At 34.5% G+C, this 16,696-nt stretch overlaps 1 protein-coding gene across 1 annotated transcript in view; it reads right to left on the bottom strand.

Annotated features, from left to right (window-relative positions):
- The window catches only part of CA10 (carbonic anhydrase 10 (inactive)), a 626,923-nt gene that overhangs the window by 453,632 nt on the left and 156,595 nt on the right, over positions 1 to 16,696 (bottom strand). The gene's annotated exons all lie outside the window — the stretch shown is intronic.

The raw sequence follows: 16,696 nt of genomic DNA on the forward strand, positions 1-16,696 counted from the left end.
AATGCTGGAGAGGGTGTGGAGAAAAAGGAACCCCCCTACACTGTTAGTGGGAATGTAAATTGCAGCCACTATGGAGAACAGTATGGAGGTTCCTTAAAAAAACTAAAAATAGAGCTACCATATGATCCAGTAATCCCACTTCTGGGCATATATCTAGAGAAAACTCTAATTCAAAAAGATAATGCACCTCAGTGTTCATAGCAGCACTATTTACAATAGCCAAGACATGGAAGCAACCTAAATGTCCACCAACAGATGAATGGATAAAGGAGATGTGATTGATGTGTGTGTGTGTGTGTGTGTGTGTGTGTATATATATATATATATATATATATATATATATATATATATATATATAATGGAATATTAGTCAAACTTAAAAAAGAATGAAATAATGTCATTTGCAGTAACATGGGTGGACCTAGAGATTATCATATTACCTGAAGTAAGTCAGACAGAGAAAGACAAATATCATATGATATCACTTATACATGGAATCTAAATTACAATATAAATGAACTTACTTACAAAACATAAATAGACTCACAAAAATAGAAAACAAACATATGGTTACCAAAGAGGAGGGGGGGAGGCGGGAGAGATATGTTAGGAATTTGGGATTAACATATACACACTACTATATGTAAAATAGGTAAACAGCAAGGATCTACTGTTTAGCACAGAGAATTATACTCAATATCTTTTAATAATGGAAAAGGATCTGAAAAGGTATATATATATATATATATATATATATATATATATATATATTCACTTTTCTGTACACTTGAAACTAACACAACTTTGTAAATTAACTATACGTCAATGAAAAAGAAAAAAGAAAAAATTTCCCACTCAGGCACAAATGAATACTATCAAATATTTAAGAAATGTATGATATCAATTTTACATTCACTTTTTCAGAAAAATACAAGATATGTGACAATTTTCCAATTTATTTTATTAAGCTAGCATATCTTTTATACCAAATCCAGACAAGGACTTTATAAGAAAAAAATGAAGACCAATACCTCTCATGAATCTATAAACAAAATTACTTAACAAAATATTAGTAAACAAAACACAGTAACACATTTTTTGAAAAGGTTATATGTAATAACCAAGAAATATTTAGTCCAGTAATTCAAGGTTGGTTAAATACACAGAATTCAATTAATGTAATCATCACATTAAAAGTAGAAGAGAAGAAACGTATGATCATTTCAATTGCCACAAAAAACTAATTTTACAAAATTCAACGCAATTGTGAAAAAATTATCAGCAAACTAGGAATAGAAGGTATGCCTTCAACCAAATAAAATGCATCTGCTCAACACTTACAACTAATATCATACTTAATTATGAAATATTAAAACCTTTCCCCATAAGATCTAGAAAGAGACACAGATGTCCATTGGCAGTACTTCTATTTAATGTGTTATTAGAGATCCTAGGCAGTACAATAAAAACAAAAATTACAATAAGGATTGTAAAGGAAGAAGTAAAGCCAGCCTTATTTGCAGATGTCATAATTGTGTATATATAAAATCCTAAGTAATCTACAAAGAAAAATCCCTGACAAAATAAAAAGTGAATTTATCAATACCATGGATACAAACCAATATAGAAAAAATAATTGGGTTCCCCTATGCCAGCAATAAACATTTAGAAAAAAAGTTTAAATGCCATTTACAATATCATTAAAAACATAAAATATTTAGGGTTAAATTTAATGAAAGCTATACAAGAGCTCTATGCTGACCCTTACAACATTGCTAAGAGAAATTGAAGAAGGCCTACATAAATGGAAAGATGTACCATGCTCTAGGGAGAGAAGGCTCAATATTATTAGAAAGTATTTTCTTCTCAAATAGATCTAAAATTCAACAATGCATTTCTAACCATATATATGTATTTGTAATAGAAACAAACAAGTTGATTCTAAAATTTATATAGAAATGTAAAGAATCTAGAAAAGAACAATCTTAAGAAAGAACAAATTTAGAGAAATTCAAAACTTAGTATGAAGCCACAGTAATAATGAGGTTTTGACAAAAATATCAACAAATAGATCAATAAAACAGAACTGAGATTCCAAAAATAGACCATACTGTTATGTTCAGTTGATGTTTTTTGCAAAGGTACTAAAGCAGTATAATGGGGAAGATAAACTATTTTCAACAAGTAGTACTGATACAACTAGATATCAATGTGGGAAAAAGCAAGTAAACCTCAACTTCTACTTCATACCATAAACAAAAATTAATTTTAGTTGAATCATAAACTAGCTAAAGCTATAAAAATTAAAGAAGAAAATGTGGGAAAATATCTTTCTGAACTTAAAATAGTACACAATAAGCATTAATCATTAAAGAAAAAATAAATTATATTTCATCTAAATAAAAAATTTCTGCTGATCAAAAGGCAGAAAATCGGGCTTCCCTGGTGGCGCAGTGGTTGAGACTCCGCCTGCCGATGCAGGGGACATGGGTTCGTGCCCCGGTCCGGGAAGATCCCACATGCCGCAGAGCGGCTGGGCCCGTGAGTCATGGCTGCTGAGCCTGCGCGTCTGGAGCCTGTTCTCCAAAAAGAAAAAGGCAAAAAAAGGGGGAGGCCAGGAAAAAAAAAAAAAAAAAAAAAAAAAAAAGGCAGAAAATGAATAGGCAATTAACAGACTGGAAAAATATACTTTCAAAATGTATATTTTGATAAAGAATTTTTGTTCTGACAAACTAAAAAATGAGTTTATCAATATCACAGATAAAACCAATATAGAAAGATCAATTGGGTTCCTATTTAATGTCAATAAGCATTTGAAAAAATAAAAGCAATTTTTCTGTTTAGAATATCACAGAATATGTAAATTATTTAGGGTTAAAGTCAATGAAATATTTAGGAATTCAACCAGAAATTCCATGTCAGCTAAATATACAAAATTCTATTGATGTAATTAAATTAATGTGTCCAGGATAGGTACGTAACTCATTAGTACAAAACAAATAAACCAATTTTAAAACTTGTGCAAAAGACCTCCAGTCACTTCACAAAAGGTGATATACAAATAAACAATAAACATATGAAAGTATTCAACATCACTATGATGCTATCATAATGACAAACATCATTAATCATCAGGGAAAGACAAATAAAAAACATAGTGGGTTACCACTATACATCTGATAGAATAGATAAAATTAAAAACCCTGACAACAGCAAATGCCAGGGAGGAGGTACAACAACTCTAATAACAGTACCTTGCTGGTGTAAGAATAAATGTTACAACCACATTGGAAGAAGTTCTGGCAGTTTCCTAAAAGGTTAAATACATACCCACTATATGATCTAGACTTTTCATTCTTAGGTATTTACCCAAGGAAAATGATAATATATGTTCACATAAAGATTTGTAAACAAATGTTGGGAAAATCTATAAACTGTGACATAGCCATACAATGGGATATTGCTCAGGTGTAAAAAGCAAAGAACTATTGCTACATACCCCAACATGGATGGATCTCAAAAACATTATAGTCAAACAGAAAAGACTACCTACTAAATGACTCCATTGTATGAAGTTCTAGAAAACTAGTCTATGATGAATCAAATGAATGAATATAACAAAATAGAAATAGGCTCACAGGTATAGACAACAAACTAGTGGTTACCAGTGGGGAGAGGGGCAGGGGGAGGAGCAAGATAGAGGTAGGGGATTAACAGGTACAAACTACTATGTATAAAATAAATGATACAAGAGTATACTGCACAGCACAGGACATATAGCCAATATTTTATAATAACTTCAAATGGTATATAATGTATAAAAATATTAAAAAGTATGTTGTACACCTGAAACTAATATAATATCTTAAATCAACTATATTTTAATTTAAAAAAAGAAAAAAGAAAGGTATCAGAACATCAGTTCTTTCTTGAGGGGGTAACTGATTGGGAAGGTACACAAAGAAACTTTCTGGAGTTATGAAAATGTTCTATACCTTGATGGGGATGTGTTACATTGGTGTTTACACTCATCACAACTCAATGAACTTTATAGTTGAGGTATATGCATTTTACATTAAGTTGATTATATCTCAATTTTTTAAAAGGCTACACCTGTGATTAGTAATAGACGCTAGTATTTGCTTCTGCCTTCTCTAGGACAGAATTTAGTTTCTTTGTCTTTTTTCCTGTTGCTGAGATATACATCAAGTGATAATAAAAATAGCAGATGTGACAATACTGAAATTGGTCTGACCAATTAGGGATATATCTAAGACAAAATAACTCATTTGAATGTTAAGAAGGAATGGGCTGAATTCAGGAAATCAACTGAATTTATCTATCATATCTTTTCCCTAACATATTCCACAGGTAAGCAGAGTATAACATGTAAAGATATTAAGAACTTAGTGCATGCTTGGAAAATTGTCATTCAGCTTTACAAGCAATTAAACAAATACCAGATGTAGAGCTAGTTTCCCAATCATGAATTTTAACTTATAATTCACTGACAGACTATAAAAATTCCTTTGAGCTTTTCCTCTCTCTTACTTCCAACACTGAACTCTGGTGACTTAGGTGATCATCAAGGAAAAAAATCATGCATAAATATTACAAGCATTGTGTCTTTCAGTGATTGTTTATCCTGATATTTAACCAGCACATCCATTGTGTACTAACCTCCCCTGGGTGGCATTGAAGGCAGGTAAGTAGGAGATTCTAATCACTGTTATTAACAACATATAGAAGCTTTCCATATATTCAGCTATAGGCTATCAAATGTTATGAAACATTTTGCATCTATGAATTATAGGTGTTCAGGGAAAGAAATTTAATGCACTAATTCATTACAACTTTCAAGGAAAAAGCATTAAGAGAAAATACTAAAGGAGATTCCAGTTTCATATGTTCAACCTTTGCTTGGACTAATTTGTAACTGCAAAGGCTATTCTAAGCTATGCATACTACTCAAGAATCACTGTGCTCTTTTATCTTTTTCCCTACTTGGAATGTTCCCCGTTTCTCTCTTGGTGAAAGTCTTACTCTTCACTCCGGACGGTGCAAATACCACAGCCTCTCCCCAGCAAACTGTCTCACCAACCCTAGGTATTTTAAATCTATCTGCTCACTTCTCAGTCTTTTCTAGAGGATGGAGGAGCTCATTGAGGGAATGTACTTTGAAATATTAATCTTTGTGTCCTTGTGGTCTAGCTCACAGTAGGTGCTAAGTAACTGTTCAATAAAGGACAAAATGAATTTATACAAAGCAGAGATTTTGGAACACCATCAACCCTATAGTTTGATTAGGTGTCAACTTCATGAAAATATTTTCAGGTCCAGATATCCAGCTGTTTTGGATTTTTTTTTTTAACCTTGAGTCTTCCTCCAATAATAGTGTTTTTAGTTCCAGTCTAATCTAGTTTCACATCTTTGAGTCGATTTTCACTTTCACTATAGGAAATGATATTTATTTTACTCTATTTTCTTGATACCAAACTCTTCTGTGTTTTATATCTGGTCACCCTTAATAGAGTATGTCATTTATCCACCGCAAAACTAACTCTGTCCAGATTACTCATTGTTTAATGTTCCCTGTCAGCTTTCTGGGCATCAGGAAACCTGATACTTTTCAAGATGTATTCGTATACAGGACATTCATAAGAGAGAGTGCTTTCTACCATCATGAGTAACTTTTATTTCTCTCCTAGAAACAAATTGGGGATTAGTGTACACAATCTTTCTCACATCAAGCTTTTTAATTTGATTGATTTCTTCCACTATACTGTGCAATATCAAAAATACCATGGAAATCTCAATAAATTATCTGCACTTAGAGTGCCTCTTTGCCTCTCAAATGCAATAATATACTCTAACTTTAAAAATGGATGGCAGGCATTATTTGTCTTCATGGATCCCAGCTCTTCTAGTTTATTGCCAGATGACTGCATGTGTATTTCACCTTTTATTTGTTTACTTTATATTGATTTAAAATCTTATGCAAAAGCAAAACAAAACAAGATACTGCCTGTGGCTGTACACCAAACATGAAAAAATACTATAGTTAGATCAAATTTCAGCAAACAAAACTCCAGCAGCAAGACAGTCTGGTTACTCAACAATGGAAACAGAAGTCAATGACTATTTGTTATTCACTCGCACCTTCATAATTGAAGATATCTATATCTATTATAAATATCAATTTTTTTTAAAGCTATGTCAACAAATAGAGAACATGTAACAGTAGGGTGCCTTGTCCTTCTGTAAGGTCAAAATAATGTTTGGGGGACAATTTTCAGGGGAGCCAGTGCTGCCATGTTCCCCTGGATTATTAAGCATGTTTGTCACATGGTCCTCTAATCACTGTGATTATATGAGCTTTGTGGTTGGAATATGGTGAAGGATGATTAAGGAAAAGAGAGTACCTGTAGGTGAAGCAAAATATCACCTATGTCCAAAAGAAACAGGACTGATGGGATAGGCAAAGATGAAATCAATGATACCAAAAGTAGAAACAGCCCATTCTTTATGCCTCGGGCTCAGAAAAGGAAGGGAGGTTTGCCATATGTCAGGGTGAAAGAATTTCCTCAGCTGCTTTGGTAGGAGTGCTTTAACTTCTGTTCTCCTTGGCAAATATTCCCAACCTAAAGTTTCTATTTGAGAGTTGACTGTGAATAGTATGACTATCATAGTTCTTGCCTTTCAATTAGTTTTCCCCAAATTATTCCTATTCTATCACTTCTCAACCTTTAGATTCTAGATTCATTAGATGGCTAATTCAATTAAAGCACTGCACCTTTTCACCAAAAAATGAACATCTACCCATCTATAATTCTGTATACAATTTCAGAGAATAACATGATGTACAAAAATACACAGGAAAAAAGCAAACAAAAGGAAAGTCAATGTCACAATATGAAAAGCAAACCAAGTTGAATTCAAGGAAAAAAAGCATTCAGCTAAAAAGAGAAGATAATTTCCTTGGTAAAATATAAATTGGAACTATGACTGTTCTGAACTTTTATGTACCAAATAATATTGTATTGAAACACCTAAGATAAAATGACAGAATATAGGGAAATTTTAGGGAGAAAGTTGAGGAAATAATTTGGTGAAGGAGAGTTTTATATTTCTTTCTCTGTTTCTGACTGATTAAAAAGGCAAAGCAAAGGAAGAAAATGCAATATCAAAATAACATAATTTTAAAAGTTGATCTGTGTTTCTATTTGTGTGTGTGTGTAATTCTGTACCCTACAAATACGTTCTGAGTACCCATGGAAAATTTGCAAAAGTTTACCATATATTTTTAGGACAAAAACACTTTAAATAATTTTTTTTAATGTAAAAAACGTGGTTAAAATATAAACAACAAGCTATTTAGAATTAAATCTCTCTACTAGTTCTTGTGTCAAAAAGAAAATTAAACTTATTAAAGTTTACCTGTAAAATGGCTGAAATATTACATGTTTGACCTATGAAATATACCTTGAGATTCACTTAAAGCTTAGAAAATTAAATTAACAAATCATAATATAAGATAGGTTATAATTAACTTAAGAATTAAGTTAATTAACTTAAGATTAACTTAAGAATCCATTAAATAAATGTTTATTAAAATCTATGTATTAGACAAAATCATAAAATAAGAAAATACAAGACAGAAAAACTGCATATTTGAATACTAAACCTGAGACTATTGTTCAAAGGGAAAATAAAAAGTAACAGCAACAGTAAAAACACAAAAATGGATGAACTATTCACCAAGCTATTTAAGAAAGAAGTAAAGCACAAATACATAAAAATTGAAATTGAAAAGGAAAACAAAAATTGAGGGGATTTGTAATCAACAGATCTGCCTTACAAGAAATGTTAAAGGAAGTTCTTAGAAGAAGGAAAATGATATAGGTAGAAACTCAGATCTACCTATATAGAGAAAGGAAGAGAATTAGAAATAAATGAAGGCAAAATAAAATCTTTTATTTTTCTTTTTATTAATTACTCTAACAGGTAAGAGTTTGGTCAAAATAATAATCATAATTATCGATGATTACAACTTATGGATAGTGAAATGACTGACAGCAGTGTTGTTAATGGACAGGAGGGAGGAATGGGGAATACTCTAAGGTATTTGCAGTACCCATGAAGTGGCATAAGTGTTTGTTATTTGAAAGTGGACTTGGATTAGTTATAAATGTATTTTGCAAAGTCTACGGCAACCACTAAAAAAGTTTGCAAAAATTAAAAAGCCTGTAAAAGACAGAAATCAAGAATTAAGAGTTGTGTCTTAGATGCATTAACTTTGAGAAAGTTTTAAACATGCAAGCCAGTAAATGGGGAAGATGAAGAGAAATCAGGAAAGAAAATGAAAAGTAGGAATCAGTGTGGTAGAAAAACAAAGAGAAGATGGTTTACAAAATGCCAGTGAAAACATATTCTCATAAAAGGGTAAAAGATATTTTAAAATGCATACAAAATATTAAATACGTATGAAACAGAATGTTAACAGTAGTTGTTTCAATGCAGTGGTTTTGTGGGTGATTTAATTTTGGGTTTTTTTTTTCTATCTTCCAAACTCTTCTGCAATAAATATGCAACACCATTGTAATAAGAAATGAAATGATGAAAATTATTTTTGAAATATCAGACCCCTTTCTCTTACTCAAGAATATACATATTTATGTCTAGCTTTGTAGTAGTGTCATCTACACATATTATAGGGAAAACTGTTGGTAAAAATGTTCTGGAGTAGCACAACCCAATAGAAATACAATGGAAGCTACATATATATATATATATTGTGTGTGTGTGTGTGTGTGTGTGGTACGCGGGCCTCTCACTGTTGTGGCCTCTCCCGTTGCAGAGCACAGGCTTTGGACGCGCAGGCTCAGCGGCCATGGCTCACGGGCCTAGCCGCTCCGCAGCATGTGGGATCTTCCTGGACCAGGGCACGAACCCATGTCCCCTGCATCGGCAGGTGGACTCTCAACCACTGCACCACTAGGGAAGCCCCTACATATATAATTTTAAGTTTCCAGGTAGGCACATTGAAAAACATTAAAAGGGACAGATGAAATTAGTTTTAATATTGTATTTTATTTAACCCATATATCAAAGTATTATTTAAATACATCACCAATATAAAATATAAATGAGCTAGTTTATCTTTTTTCCCTTAATCTTTGAATCTGGTGTGTATTTCACAATTATACCACATCTCAACTCATTTCAAATGTTCAATAGCCATATGTCAACAATGGCTACCATACTGGACCGTGTTATTCTAGATCCTTGCTACTCAAAGTACGGTCTACAGAGCAGAAGCATTAACATTACTGAGGAACTTGCAGGAAATGCGCAACCTCAGTTCCCCACCCTGGACCTACTGAATTAGAATCTACATTTCTAACAAGTTGTCAAATAATGCTGGTCCACAGACCACACACTGAGTAGCAAGACTATATATGTCCAACTCAAACTTCCTCTAGAGTTTCTGCAGTGGTTCCCAAACCTGTTTCTTAACACTATTCTCTTTGTCTTTATCTCTATCATTTCTCTAAATAGCACTGACTATGTGCTGGTTACTGTGTGCTATACAAGTCCTATCATGCCCATTTTACAGAGGAAAAAACAGAGACACTGAAAATTTATGTAATGTACCCAAGATCACCCAGCCCAAGACCCACATTTGTCTAGGTGCCCAAGACTACCTAGTAATTACTGGAGCTAGGATTTGAGACCAAGCAATCTGCCTCCAGAGTCCTGTGTCTTTTTTGTTTTTGTTTTTTGTTTTTTGCTTTTTTGCGGTACGCGGGCCTCTCACTGCTGCGGCCTCTCCTGCTGCGGAGCACAGGCTCCGGATGTGCAGGCCCAGCGGCCACAGCTCACGGGCCCAGCCGCTTCAAGGCATGCGGGATCCTCCCGAACCGGTGCACGAACCCGCATCCCCTGCATCGGCAGGCGGCAGAGTCTTGTGTCTTAATCGACAGATTTCTATTTGCATATCTGTCTTTCCCATTTGAGATACTTAAAGGACATACACCATATCCTACCCACCTTTGCTCCAAAGCACCTATATAATACACTAAATGTTTTGGGAAGGAACAAATGGAGGACTCATCTGTTCTCCTACTAGGACTGTCCTTCAGGACCAAATGCCTTGGAGTATAATGCCTGACCCCCATTTTATAGATGCTAGTAGACTTATTATTACTGTGTGTCAGGCTCTGGTCAAAGCACCTCCTAGGTACCAGTTTTATCTCTATCGTTTTGCACTAATATTATGCAGATATTTATGAAAGTTATGGATAATATCCAAACCCATTTTTTCTTCTAAAAAACGTTTCTTCCTGGGAATTCCTTCGTGGCCCAGTGGTTAGGACTCTACGCTTTCACTGCTGAGGGCCCAGGTTCAATCCTTGATTGGGGAACTAAGATCCCTCAAGCTGCATGGCGCAGCCCCCCCAAAAAGCTTTCTTCCTAAATATTTAAAAGATAAATTTTGTCTAAATGATAATCTAACAGGTCGGATTTCTGTAAGAGGAAGATTTGAAAACAAATGAAATGACCATAAAGTAAGGAGATTTAAGGAAGAAAGTGAGAAGCTTGGATAATTCCAAATCCAAATAATCACCTTTTTAAATATCTAGGTAATAACTTTTCTTGCACATCCGTTAGTGATCTTTTCAGATTCTCTTGCCTTTTGTTCTAACCTAATCAATCTAATTTTGTTTATTTTCTCCTCAGTTAACATCCCTAACCTTTGGAGTGTCCAATTCTTATTCCTTCTTCCTTTGTCGCTTTCAACTTTGTTTCTCACCTGATCACACTGAAGTAGCTGAAAGGTTCTCAAGGACTTGGAGTCATGGGTAGGGAAGCACCTTGTGCCTTTTACTAGATTCTCAAGCTGTCGGCTAACATCTGGCTGCTTTTCCAAGGAGGTGTTGTCAAGTCAGAAAAACCACCTGCCTCATAGATGGCCTGAGTTTCTGCCCCTACAAAAGCAGACTCCACAAAGATGGAGAAGAGTCTGCTTTTATGATAAGATATAGAGATGACTATGGTGTGAATACACTTTCCACCACTTAAAAGCTGTGTTTCAACAGTTACTTTTCTTAACTGTGTAAACTTGGATGAGATACTTAACCACTATGAACCTCAGGTTTCATCTACAATAAAGTGGCATTTTTACTTACTTCCTATGGTGTCTGATATCATTAACTGAGAATAAAATATATGAAAAAATATAATGTAAATAATACACTGATAAATAATATCACATAATCATTCTCCTGCAATCCTTTTCCTATTTAATGACAGGAGTTCTGAGGCCCCAAATTTTTAAACCTTCCAATTGCCAACACAAACATTTCCATGTCATCCTCCTCCAAGATGCATTTGTCCTTCAGATGCAATTCATGTTACATAATATTTGTATGCAATGCTCTACTTTATTTACTTACTAAAACTGTATTATAAAATCTCTAGGATGGAGTCTGGGTCAGTTTTGTCTTCCTTCTTAGGCATCTATTACAATGCCAGGAATAAACAGGCACTTAATAAAACCCTGTTGTTGATGACAAGTATCACCAATATCTTTGGAAAACTTTCCATGAACTCCTCAGTTTGGTCACTGTTCCAGCTCTACCCTCTCATCCTCAGGGTCCTCAATCACAGACCTCCCCTCACTTCCTGTAAATCAAGTATTATTATAAAACACTTCAAACATACAGAGAAGTAAAAGATCTATGTTTCTACCACTCATATTTCATAAATGTTTACCTTTTGTCATATATTATTCAAGTTCTGTTTTTTTAAGATCTAGAAATGTTTCAGATACATTTGTGATCTTTTCAATCCTATTTCTCTTCCTCCTCTAAGGCAACCACTGTCCTGTTATGTCTATAAGTTTCATTTTTAACTTTCTGTAAAAATGGACTTATAATATTTGTGTCACAGGGTTATGAGAATAAAATAAAATAAAATATATAATGTGGTTGACAGTGAGTAAGATGTGCAGTAGTTTGATCTATCATCCTCATAATCGCCATCATCGTTGTCATCATTATTGTCATTATTACTTTTCTCTGCACACTTATCTGTCTCCTCCAGTAGAGTTATGCTTTTTTGAGATCTGGAACTGTCTTTCAAAACCTTCTATATACCCACAGCTTAGGCAAGTTCCTGATACATAGTTAGTATACAATATTTGTAAATTAAATAAAATTAAATGAATGCTACAAAAACTGGAATGATGGCCATCCATTCTCTGATTTCAGGCATAGTCTTAAAACACATTAGGCATTGTCTTTACCAATTCGCTAAAATAAGAACTTAACTGTAATATGCAGGCTGCTATTCACTCATCTTGAAAAATCCATAATAATGATAATCTCTTAATTCTTTCAAGTGTCCCTGATTGTTTGTATCACTTATTCATCTCCAATATCTGGCTCCAGATAATGAGACAAATTTAAGGTTCTTGAAGTTCAGAAGCTGAATTACAAAATGAGCAGGTATTGGATAGATGTGTGCTCAGTATTCTCAATATCCTCTCAAGATAAAAGCAGCTTTTTAGTTTGTTATAACCCAACTTTCTGTTTTCTATTCATTTATTGAGATTTACAGACATCAAAAAGCAGAAATTGCCATTTAATATTATTTGCAATAAAATTCTCCTTTGTTTACTTGACACTGAATCCCAACAGTCAAGGAAGCAGCAACTCTTACTCATTTCCCCCATACACGAATTAAATGGTTTAGTGCAAAGATCAGCATAATTAAATAATTAGAAAACAATGAGAAGTGCTCAGGATAATTTGTAATATCAGTGCATTGATGGATTGGGTCCAGATTCCAGAATTTGATTGGCAGGACTTTATTAAGTTTTCACAACACTTAGGTAGGCTGGGAGCTCCTTTATGAGGCTCTTGCACATTAATCCAGGCTTCCGTTCTCATTAATACTGATGAGTGAAGAGAGTTAATTGAATTATGTATGAAGCACTGCTGATTAAATAATATTTCACTCCTCACTATAAAATTAGCTCTGCTGGATTAACATCCACTGTTATCTCTGACACAATGTCATAAGAACCTCTTCTCAAGCATACACTTTGATTCTTTTCCATCTGTTCAACTTATGCAGCACCTCAGTTACCACTGGAACCAACTACTCTTCAGCTCTGATATGAGGTCATTTTGGAGAACTGAGAGTTGTTTATTAACATCTGTGTAACTATGAGCAAAAATTCTCCCCAGTGTTCCCAGTATTCTGAGGACATTATTATTTAAATCCACTGTGGAACGTGAAGAAAAATTTTAATAATTTATCATTGTATTCTGCCTAAGGTAATAGGAAGAAAATAACTCAGGGTCTTCCAAATCAGCCTGGAAAATTACTTTATGAGCTGCATTTGTGGTTCTGCCTACATTTTCTACACCTTCCTCTTCTCACAGAATCCCAATGTCTGTTGAGAAAACAAAGTCTCTCCCTGTCAACAAGGTACTCAAGTTTCTCTCCTCTCTCCTTCCTTCACTCTCTTTCTTCTTTCGATTCATCTCTTTTTATTGTGAAATTTACTAGATGCAAGACGCTGTAACGGGTGCTGGTATGCAGAGATAGAAGATCAGCTCGGTGCTTTGTGACCGCCTGGAGGGGTGGGATAGGGAGGGTGGGAGGGAGGGAGACGCAAGAGGGAGGAGATATGGGAACATATGTATACGTATAGCTGATTCACTTTGTTATAAAGCAGAAGCTAACACACCATTGTAGAGCAATTATACTCCAATAAAGATTAAAAAAAAAAAGCTGTGGTTACTCTTTTAGAGGAGCTCACATCTTAAAAGGCAATAAAATAGATATATAGATATTTAATATCATGTGATCAGTACATAGTAGAGATATGAACAGTGCAGAAAAGGGAGTGACCAATTCTACTTGGAGAAGATGAAAAGTCTTTGAAATTGGAAGTGACAAATGAGGTGAGTCTTGAAAGGTGAGTTGGAATTTTCCAGGTCCTGACTCCATTAGAAAGAAGAAAAAGAGTACAGGGTGAATTAAATGGCATGTAGATCCATCATCCATTGAGGTACTGGAGTAGGGATTAGACTAATAATCCAGGAGTTTTGTTTCTCCCTATGATTTAGATAAGATTTGTTGAATATGATCAGTTCTCCCAGGATGATGGTGTATTACTAAGCAACATGGTGTAATGGAAGGAAGAAGGCAAGAGGCCAAATTTGTATGTGACCTTAGTCAAGTTAATTACCTAGTCTGGGCTTTAATTTCTTCAACTCTAATGTAAGGAGTTTGGTCATGACATATCCTACTGAAAGTGTGCAGACATTCTGACTGATAGTGGGGAATGAGGTTGGTCTGTCTCCAGAAGAGGTGGCTAAAAGGCTAGCTTGGTGAATTTACTAGAGATTTGGGTCTGGCTTCTCACTTTGAAAGTCCACAAACTTCTTTTTATCAGGGCTACAGAGATCTGGACTTGAGTACCTGATTTACATAGACTAAATTTATGAGATTAAAGTTTATAAATCAAGTTCTTAATTTATAATACACGTTCTTGTCAGCCTACCTTGAAATTGAAATATTCTTCTACAGGGAAAGCCATATTTTAATCAAAGGTTACTTAAGCATGGACTCAAAGCAAAGGGAATTGAATGATTTAAATGTTTATGACACCATGTCCTGAAAGCACCTACCTCAGTGCATCATGGGGAACTGATTTTTAGTGTAGCTGGACCAGGAACTCCTTTCTAAAGACAGTGTTAAAGAGTCACTGTGAAGTTCCAACTCCCAGACTCTCTTTTCCTCTAAACTTTCTTTACTCACCAATTTTTCTTTCCTATAGATCTCAGTAAATATGTATTGTCTACATATATTGATCCCTCGATAAATTTGCCACAAGTTTATGGGGCATTCCTTCTTCGTAAGATGACTGTCTCATTCTAATGGTCCTTGGCTTGATTTGATAATTCAAGTTGGAGAGGACAATCTTACTTTTCATACAGCTAAGTTCTTAGAAGCTCCTTTTTCCTACTTACCAACCTACATCTTCTAACTCTAGGATTCTAAGACATATAATACATTATCTTCTCATGGTTTGCAAAATATTAGACCTACAGAAGATGCTTGAATGATACTGAATGTGACAACAACCTAGCAATCAACAAATAGGCATAGTTATATAAAAAGAAAAGAAAAAAGCTGATAAGATGTCAAGATCATGATTGATATACAAAGCTATATTTCAGGAATAAAACCATGTAATGCATTTTATCTTTCATATCTCAAGTTCATAAAATATTTAATACCAACAAAGCAACCAAGAGAAGAGAATAAAATCTAACAGCATTTGGATTATTAGAAAAATGTCACTTTTTTTTTTTTTTTTTTTTTTTTTTTTTGCGGTACACGGGCCTCTCACTGTTGTGGCCTCTCCCGTTGCGGAGCACAGGCTCCGGACACGCAGCCTCAGCGGCCATGGCTCACGGGCCTAGCCGCTCCGCCGCATGTGGGATCTTCCCGGACCAGGGCACAAACCCGTGTCCCCTGCATCGGCAGGTGGACTCTCAACCAATGCGCCACCAGGGAAGCCCAAAAAATGTCATTCTTTAATTAACATTAATTGCTTTTATGCTGTGCTTTTTTTATTGCAAATAAGTAAAAGTATTTAGGAAATAAAATGCCCAAAACACAATTGCTGAATTTTTAGCTAAGAATTCTGTTTATGTTTTAGGATTGCTTCAAAAACAAACAGGCAAATAATGGTTTAATGAAATAATTGAAGTTTGATCATTAGGAGAAGACACTGTTCAACCATTCAAAAAAAAAAAATTAAACCCTCAGCAGACCAAATAAACATTTTCATTAAAATTATATTCAATCATTACATTCAGTGACATACTCTAACTGAAGGAATTGGGTCTAACGAAAAGAGAATGTAAATGGAAAAAAGCATAGCTGAGGTTAATTCCAAATTTTCTATAGTATCTGAGAAAGCTGTGTGTTCTTTGTGCAAAGATTCTCTGTCTATCCAGGGCTAAGGATGACTCGACCGAGATGGTTGGATTTTCAGAACTAATTTCCTGTATTCTTTTTGCTTTAAAACCTTTCCCAAGGCTTCCTTTTAGCAATGGAACCGAACTAAGTCAGCTAATATGTTCCCTTACATATTACATTTCTTCTTCCCTTAGGAGTCATCACTTTTCTTCTTGAAATAAATTCGCCTAAAGAATCAAAGCCATTTCTCTCAATCAACTTCCCATCATTCTCTATGGAGCCTTCAGTATACACAATTATACTGTCAGAAGTGTGTCACCCATTCACTAAAACACAACAATTGAAAGCCTAATAATAATAGCAGTTATTAATTATTGAATTCCTCAAATATGTCTTGCCAGCTGTGCTAAGGATTCAGTGATAAATAAAGCATTTTTGCTCTTGAGGAGTTCCCAGTCAACCAAGAGAAGCAAACATGTAAGCAGTTGTTCACTGCAAAGGAAGATATGTGTTATAAGAGCACACATGAGGAAGAAGCTTTCTCCAATGGGAGTGAGCTAACTCTCCCACAACTCTTATTCATGGTGTCATCATCCACCCTGTCCCCAACACGCTGAAGTCATACCCCTCTTCTCTTCCATCCTTTCATATTAAATGGTGATTTCTACTTTGGAAATATCTCTGCAATCTT

The sequence above is a fragment of the Aethalodelphis obliquidens genome, unplaced genomic scaffold (genome assembly GCF_003676395.1).
Source record: "Aethalodelphis obliquidens isolate GAN/ISIS:26980383/991018 unplaced genomic scaffold, ASM367639v1 scaffold58, whole genome shotgun sequence".
Taxonomy (NCBI): Eukaryota; Metazoa; Chordata; class Mammalia; order Artiodactyla; family Delphinidae; genus Aethalodelphis; species Aethalodelphis obliquidens.